This window comes from Passer montanus, unplaced genomic scaffold (assembly GCF_014805655.1).
Source record: "Passer montanus isolate IOZ18808 unplaced genomic scaffold, ASM1480565v1 scaffold175, whole genome shotgun sequence".
Classification (NCBI taxonomy): Eukaryota; Metazoa; Chordata; class Aves; order Passeriformes; family Passeridae; genus Passer; species Passer montanus.
The window spans coordinates 195,214-204,689 of NW_024364826.1; positions in this window are offsets into that span (position 1 = coordinate 195,214).

The following is a 9,476-nucleotide window of genomic DNA, read 5'->3' on the forward strand; positions in this document are numbered from 1 at the left end:
GCCACTTGAATTTGCTTTCTACAGGAACCCCTTTGGAGGTTTTCTCCCAAACTTGCCCTAAACCAGAATAGTTGTTCCAAGTCCTGTCCAACCTGCCCTTGAACTCTTCCAGGGATGGGACAGTCACAGCTTTTCTGGGAAACCTGTTCAAGGGCCTCAGTACTATCACAGCCAAGAATTTCTGCTCAGTATCCCATCTAACCCTGCCCTCTGGCAGTGGGAAGCCATTGCCCCTTGTCCTGTCCTTCCAGGCCCTTGTCCAAAGTCCCTCTCCATCTCTCTTGCAGCCCCTTTAGGCACTGACAGGGACTCTTAAGATCTCCTTGGAACCTTCCCTTCTCCAGGCTGAACACCCCCAGCTCTGCCAGCCTGTCTCCAGAGGGGCTCCAGCCCTCAGAGCACCTCCGTGTCCTCCTCTGGACTCTCTCCAGCAGCTCCATGTCCTTCTGATGTTGGTCACCAGAGCTGGAGGCAGCTCTGCAGGTGGGGTGTTACCAGAAGAGAACAGAGGGCAGAGCCCCTTCCCTGACCTTCCCGCCCACGCTGCAGGATCAGCCCAGGACACAAGTGGCTGTCTGGGCTGCCAGGGCACACAGCCAGGTCAGGTCGAGCTTGGAAGCAGGATCAGTGCACACTCCTGGAGATGAGGAGATGGCTCCAGGATTCCTGGTTGGCTAGGGACACAGCTGGACTAGCTTTGTCCTGTATGAAAAATACCGTGTAAACACTAATCATAGATATTCATATAACCCCCATTTCCGGTATATTTTCTATGTAGTTGATTTATTTGTTTTCATAAAATTTCTGTGATATAAGGCCCAGTGATCTGGTCACATGAAAAATTTGCAGTGAAACAGGACACTCTATCAAAGTCTCCCAAAGCCCTGCCTAGTGCTATAAAGCAATATCTCTGGTCCAGTAAACGTACAGACCTGGCATGATGAGAGACAGCAGAAACAAGACAAATAATACTTAAATAAAGGGGGTAGCAAGGTGTGTTAGTTTGGGGTAAATGAATGTTCAGTTCATGGTATTCATAAAAACTAAGGAGACAGCCCTTCCTAACATGAGTATCAATTTGGATTCATGCTTTGTCAGCAGTGGACAAGGAAGGATCACTGGCAGAGGGAGAATAGTAGAAATTCATTCCATGTGGCTTTGGTTATTTAAGCAACTTCTTTTCCCTGACAGCACTGTCTCCTCTCACAGTGACAACAGTATTTGAATGGTCCTACTTCACTGCTTCTTCACACCAACATGCCCAAAGAAGGTTCTGCAGAAAAGAAGGTGGAAATAGGTTGCTGACAGAAGTGTGAGTGTAAAGATGCATAGGTGAGTAACACCCATTCAAATGTCTAAATATCCAGAGCTGACTCAGAAACCTACCTCCCGTGTTAATCTATTTGCAAAAAATAAGTCATTTATTTATTTATTTATTTATTTATTTCCAGCAAATCAGTATTTCATGAAATATTGTGATACCTGAGCTAAGCAGAGCTCCAGTAGGAATTTACAAACAATTTTGTAATATTACATTACATGTAAGTATTGTGCTAGATCAGATAAAAATGTCTTGCATTCCTTGCTTGTCCTAGAGCTGCTGCTCAGTAGATGTTTCAGTGTGCTAAAGACATAAAAAGCTATGAGTATGCGGTTCTGGATTTTTTTTAGGGCTATCTGGATATATCATTGACTTTACTGCTTCTCCTGGGCGGAGAAAAAATTTGGAAGGAGAACTATAAAATAGTATTTTTTATTCAACAACAATCCTGAATAATTTAAAAATATTTTTAAAACAAAAATTCATCATCTATTATGAAAAAGAATTTATACATTTTAACCCTCTCAGTATTAAATTGAAGACAGATTAAGGCAAGCTTTTGTGGTTACATATTATTAAACGAAAATATTTCATCTTTAAAATGGAGATACATTCCACCTGAATGAACCATTCAGGAAAACAATGCAATTCACACATAATTTTCCCAATTTAGAGAAAATTTCAGCTAAGAAACTTGGATGAATTCTTTCTACATGTCGGTACCACCCTGGTTCAACTATTTTTTATAGTAAAGACAAAATAAATCTTTCATTTTGTTTGGCTTTTTGATCTTATTACATTGCTCATCTAATTTAGAGTGAAGGCAGAGTGGAGCAGTGAGCAAATCTTTGTTTAGGGCTGGGTTTCTCACCTTAGACCTGACATTCCTACATTTCCTTCCGGCATTAAAAAAACTGTAGAGAACAAAACCTCCTATACTAGGAAAAATATGGCAGTGACAATTTCTCACTCAATATGCAAAGTAGGCATATAAACTTTGGTTTCCACGCAGGTGAGATTTGAGGTAAATGCTAAATTATTTTGTATGTGCAAAATTCCTGGAGTTATTGAGATAGGTGTGCTTCAGAACAGACTTCCCAGATGCTGCAATTAAATCTTCAAAAGTTGTTCTGGAAAGTTATACCACATTTGGAGCCCCTCTGCTCTGCAGACAGTCTGGGAGAGCTCAGGTGTTCAGCCTGGAGAAGGCTCCAGGGAGACCTCAGAGCCCCTGCCACAGCCTAAATGGGCTCCAGGAGAGATGGAGAGGGACTCTGGATGAGGGCCTGAAGTGACACGACAAGGGAGAGCGGCTTCACAGTGCCAGAGGGAGGGATTAGATGGGCTGTGGGGAATAATTCTTGGCTGTGAGGGTGTTGAGGCCCTGACATAGGTTGCCCAGAGAAGCTGTGGCTGCCCCGTGCCTGGAAGTGTTCAAGGCCAGTTTGGATGAGGCTTGGAGCAGCCAGGTGTAGTGGAAGGTGTCCCTCTATGGCAGGAACACAGAACAGGGATTATCTTTAAAGTCCCTTCCAACCCAAACTAGTCTGGGATTTAATAATTCAACTGCAGGTTCCTGATTTCCAGTCTCCTTGGACCATGAGCTGAGCACAGGGTGAAGTGCCTACAAAGACCAGAGACCTGTATGACACCAAAGCAGGCCATGCTCAACAAGATTTACCCTTCATACAGATTAGTAGGTAGTGGCACATAATGATACAAATCAACATTTTAAAAGCTAAGATCCAGAACAGAGAGGATAAAGAGACATGCCAGTGTAAAGCCTAGAACATCTTTTCATCAGTGTGAGATGTGTAAGGTCACCTTATCCCCAAAATGTAGCTCCCTGAACAGGCAAGGCTGCAGGACGAAAGCACAAATCTTAATATTTGAAGAATATTGTGTTTGAAGTGAAGAGAAACTTGCCACTTATCTACATTTGGGTTCCATAAAAGCATTATTTTAGGATGAGGGGAAAAACAGAATGCTAGGTGAGAAAAATTATGGGTTTGTTTATTTCAACAGTAAACCTAACCCAACATACCTTGCAAAAATATACTGGTCAGAATAAAAAAAGTCTTGTAAAGATCAAAAGCAATGACTGATCAACATGTGCACTGAAATTGAGAAGCAAAGGTTACTTTGTAGACAAAGAAAATAGAGGACTGTTGGCCTGAATTTAGGAAGGGAAAATGAAAAGATGTAAAGTAGGAAAAAATAAAGCACATGTAATATCTAATAGCTGAAATGTAGTAGTCTGATTTTTCTGTTCTCCAATCCACCATTAAAATGAGTGGATTATCAAAAAGGCAAATTTTGAAATTGTTTGGGAAGATTTAAGTTTCCCAGTATCTACAGAAAACCACCTGGGGAATGAAATTAAATACCAAGGTAGCTAAATAAGGATAGCCCCAGTGCTCTATTCAGATGCTGAATTTTGTTCCTGAATGGAGATTTTCGAAGTCTGTGCTTTTTCCTGCCTTTGACTGTGCATTTCACAGTCAAGCTCCTTTTTTCCAGCTTGCACTTTTCAAGCTCCAGAGAGGGGTAGTGCTAAACAATTTATGAAACCCACAGCCTTTCAATAGGTCTCCAAAATGGGAAATGTAAAACACAGGCAGATAAGAACACTGACATTCATAACACGTAACCTCAGAGGGCAGCAAGTTGGGCACAAAACTATGGGGCATGCAGGCACAGAAAAATAGCACCTAGACCTGGAGAAAGACCTTTCCTCCTTGCAGCTCTCTGCATATCAGTAGTTGTGGAAGAAAAGAAGACCAGTAAGACTTGAAGGACCACACCAGCAAAGTGTTCAGGAGCTTATGCACACCTTGGAGAGGCAAAAAGAAGAGAAAACAGCTGTGTCTGCATTTTCAGCACTTTTCTTTCCTTCAAGTTTCCCAAGAGGAATGTTGCACTCTCAGATGGGAAATTGCATCCAGATTCTACTGGATTGTCCTGTCTGAAGGGTGCAAAGAATAAGGACTGACAGCACTGCAGGTGGAGATGGAGAAGACCAGGACTCAATTTTTTGTTCTGGTACAGAATTTACACCAGTTTCCAGCATCACTCTACCAATGAAATGGTGCCCTTGACCTCTCCCCATCCCTCTCCCACTTCCCTAATGCCACTGCAGGTGGAGATGGAGAAAACCAGGACTCCATTTTTGTTCTGGTACAGAATTTACACCAGTTTCCAGCATCACTCTACCAATGAAATGGTGCCCTTGACCTCTCCCCATCCCTCTCCCACTTCCCTAATGACCCAAATCCATTTCCAGTAGTTCCCAAGTATCTTTCTTTCACCAGGATAGCAACTGCTTACTGTACAGAAGTGTCTGTGTACAGTAGGAGCTTCCAGGAAATGCCTAACTAGGAAACAGCTATGAAGACTGAAGTGGTGTTCCAGGAGTGAGACAGAACAAAAAAAAAATAAGGTCCTGCTGAGTTCTTTTCCTCAATCACTGTGTCCTGGTGACAACAGATTCTGAAGACTCCCGGCTGCCAGAATCTACTTGCTAAGAAATCACCCTGAGGTCTGGGGGTCATGCAAAAGGTATTCCCTTCCTGATCTATAGGTTCTTCCAGGGGCAAGGAAAGACACTCCTTTGCCAAGATCCTCAGACGTATGCTGGCTGAAGAGGTGACAAGCTGAATTTTCACTCTAACAGTGGTGTGTGTGGTCCCAGCAGTCTACAGCTCCAGCTGTTACTGCCACAGATGATGAGAGACTCCGTGGTCCCCTCTCAGTGAAAAAGATGCCATAAGACACCTGAAACCATTGGCACACATGCTGAGCTGCCTCCAGCACTGGCTTTCAGAGGGGTCTTCATTTTAAAATGTAAATCAGTGGTTTTTAGCACCTTTTAATAAAGCTGAAGCTGCCACAGGCCCCTCTCTTGGGTGCTCTAAGGGAAGCCTGGGCTCCAGCTGGGACTCCATGTGCCAGGCTCAGAGCATGTTTTCATAGCAAGAAGGCACCCAAGTACGCGCTTATATGAACTATTTTTGAAAAAAAAAGGATTTTTATTATAGTGTTGCTCTTTGGAGCCTGTGAGGGTTTGAGGAAGGTTTATATATTGCTTGGGTGGACCTGGGGGATGCTAACAGCCAGCATCTACTCTGCACCTCAAGTTCTACAACTAGAAAACAAATTTCTTCCTAGGATATTTATGTCAGCTAAGATGCATGGGGGGCAGGGGGCATTGGGAGCACCAGAGGAGTATCCTTTACTTTTAAGATCACATGAGCAGTCACATGGCCAGTTTGCTCACTGATATATTTAACTTTGGGACACCACAAAAGAGAGGAATAGGAGATTACAGGGACATCTGCTGCTTCTCAATCTCCCTGAACAAACTGCACTAGTACTCGCATTGACCGCAAGGACACGTCCAGGGATAAGATAACTCTTGCCAGCTTAAACAGAAGACCCACAGGCATGGTTTTTAGAAAAAAGCAAGTTTGCTGCAGGAAAATAAATAATTAGAAACACTGCACAATATGGCAAAAATCAAATGAACAATTACTGCGTCACAGAACGTGCACATTGAATTCTATTTGATTAACAGTGTTATTTTTCAAAGTAAAGAAAGCTTACAAAGAGCATGCACATGTTTTGAAACTGCTGTAGATGTGTTTAAAACTTCCCACTCTTTTTTTTTTTTTCCTGATGTCTCACTAATTGCATTTAGGCCAAATGTTGGGGAGATTCCTATTCCTTGTTGGAACTGTTTTCCTTAGGGAAAGTAGAGAGCACAACAGGTCTGGAAATGACGGAATACTAAGCTTCTTTGGGATAACACCTATTTTTATTCTAGAGTAGTGGCTGTTTCTTGAAACATACAATAAAAAATATTTGTTTTCCTCTGCTTAAGAGTAATTGGGATGTTTCTGGCCACTCTGAGATTCTGCACTGTTGCACAGAAAGTGATTGTGGAAGACAGAACAGTTGCATCTAGAATCCTTAAGTGGTTCTGCTCCTTCACTTCTTTACAGCACAACCCTGGCACCTGAACAAGTGGATATAGGACTTCTGAAGATAATGACAGAAATAACACTACAGGAGACAAAATGAGGAGACTCTTTTTCCGAGTATCAATACTGGTTTCTAGCAGGAATTCTGTGCATGGGAAAAGGAAATACATTTTGTTTATTAAAACAAGCATTACTTTCATAGAGCACAATAGGCTGAACAGCTATGGAAATCTACTTTCACTAAAAATTATATCTGAGCAGCAATACTTACATTAATTTTAACAGACCAATTACATCATTACACAGAATGTGCCAAAATGCCAGGTCAAACTAAGGTAAATACCTCACATACACCTTGGAAATATATGCTGCCCTGAATTGACAGACTATTTAAAAACTGTAATTCCCTGTCTCCAGAATCTGTTCAATAAAGTGAACTTTTATATTTAGTGATTGTTTCCATTTCAGGCACATTTTTATCAGTCTCAGACTGTAGCAAAATTGTGTAACTGGATTACACTACAGTTGCATTCTTTATGTGCACCCCTAGAAATCAGATGGGAAACAGTCGTGGTTTCAGTAAATTGTTTTCCTCCACAGAAACCTCTCCTGTTGAAGAGGCACCCATCATTGCAACCTGCTGTGCCTTTGCTCCTCCTCATCATGGACCAGTCATGAATCCCAGAGTTACCTGGGCAGGAAGGGACCTTACAGACCATCTCAATCCAACCCCTGCCACAGGCAGGGACACCTTCCACTACACCTGGCTGCTCCAAGCCGTGTCCAACCTGGCCTTGGACACTTCCAGGGATGGGGCAGCCACAGCTTCTCTGGGCAACCTGTGCCAGTGTTTTACCACCCACGCAGAGACAAGAATTTTCCCCAAGATCTAATCTTAATCTCCCATCTTTTCGTTTTCAGCATCCTACCAAATCATCACTATTCAGACTAACTCCTAAAGGTATCAAAAAATCAAGAGATTCCTCACCAACAGGACAAATCAAATTGTAATAAATCAGGAGCTCCTGATTTATCATAGACAAGCTAAATGTCTCTGTGAAAGGCAGTTCAAAACCAAAAGATTGAGCCAGCTAATTAGCAACACTTATCACAAGCATGTTCTTCAGCTGAGCTCCAGCAGACAGTAACTTAAGCATAGTTTTACTGCCCTTCTTCAATTTGTCTCAGTACACTGGTTAGAAGGACCTCATTTACACAGTCAGAAAGCAGTCTTCAGCTCTTTTGGCCAATTCTGTGGTACTGGATATCAATTTTCCTTCTCTGATTGCACCTGTAAGCCCAGGCTCATCCAAGCTGACTTTACTGACAGAGGGCTCATGACCTCTGATGTCATGACCACCATGTTGCTGTGTTTAGCAGGGGAACTCAGAACTCTAAGATGGGAAATATTTTTAAAATTTATTTTATGAAAATTGTAGTTGAGATCATCTTTAAAAAGAGCCAATTTTCCACATGACTTTTAATTTAAAAAAAAATTTTTATAGCATTAACCAAGATTTGGGAGTTATTTTCATATATTGAGGGGAACAGAGAAAGCTATTAGCTAAAACACTTTTTACTATTGAGACAAGAATTGCAATAATATGAAAGTATATCAGAAAGCATTACAAATACTACTGGAAAGAAAAGATAATATTTAGAAAAGGTGGGGTTTTTTCCAAATTTGATCTTATTGTTTTGACTACATTAGAGCACTACGAACTCATATAATTTAGAATAATTCAATTTGCTGTTGCTGGGGGCCTTTCTCACTGCAACTGTGAAGTACATAAAAGTACTGCACTTTCAGTTAAGATAAGAACATAAGAAGGACATGAACTTGGTAATGGGACTGGAGCACCTCCCATATGGAGACAGGATGAGAAAGTCAGGGCTGTTCAGCCTGGAGAAGAGAAGGTTGTGTGGAGACCTCACAGCGCCTTCCAGTGTCTGAAGGGGCTGCAGGGAAGCTGGAGAGGGACTCTGCACCAGGAACTGTAGTGACAGGACAAGGGGGAATGGTTTTAGCTAAAAGAGAGGAAATTTACATTAGATAGCAGAGGAAATCCTTGGCTGTGAGGGCAGTGAGGCCCTGGCACAGGTTGCCCAGAGACACTGGCTGCCCCATCTCTGGAAGTGTTCAAGGCCAGGCTGGATGTGGCTTGAAACAACCTGGTCTAGTGGAAGGTGTCCCTGCCCTTGGCAGGGGGTGGAAATGGATGAGCTTTAAGATTCCTTCCAACCCAAGCCATTTGATTTTTGATGTTTGATTTGATAAGTAAGTTATAAACCTGTCATGCATCAGGATAGCTGCAAAACTTTACTTTTGAACCATTTCAAATTTAATCTCCTTCTGCCTGATTGTCAGAACTTCTATCAGTGAAAGCACTGTAGTTAGTGCTATCTCAAAATACTTTAAAAAACCTCGAAGAACATGCAGATCCAGTGGAACTATCAAACAAGTTTCCTCTGTCTTCAGAAAATGCCGCTCACTAGAATTGCAGAAACAATGAAGAAAAAATTGCTAAAATAAAAAGGCACCTTTACAGAACACATTTCCAGAGGCACAGCTTTACTAGGAAAGCCAATGCTATGTAAAAAGCAATTCACATTTTATTTTAAATTTCCATAAACTGTACAAAAATGTTTCATTCTCACCAAAAATAACAGCAATATTTCCAATCTTACTTCTAGACAAACAACAAACTCTTTATTTAATCTTTCCAGAAGGAGTTTACAAACAAACATACTATAAGATGGATGGTGTCAGAATTGGGGCAGAGCAAACAGATTTAAACATTTGTGGAAAAAAATTTAAGTTTTTAGTGTCCTTTAAGAACTTAAATACTCCTGCAATGCCTGTTAAGCCTAAGAAAAAAGTTTTGTGTCTGACACAAAGGAATGTAAACAGTCATCAAGAGATTAAAGAGGTTGACTCTTCCAACAAAACCATAAACGTACCCCTGTATCACTGACATTCACTTTACACCGAGACCTGTCCACAGCATGGGGATCGTGCAATAGCTGAATCCACTCTCCAAAATGCCACTTAAATGTACATCAAAGACTTTCTTGAAAGTTTGGGTTTTTAAAAAAAAATCCTAAGTAACAGAACTGAAGTAGATTATGCTCTTTTTAATAGTCTGAATTTCTTTCTTATCCTAATTAATCAGTGA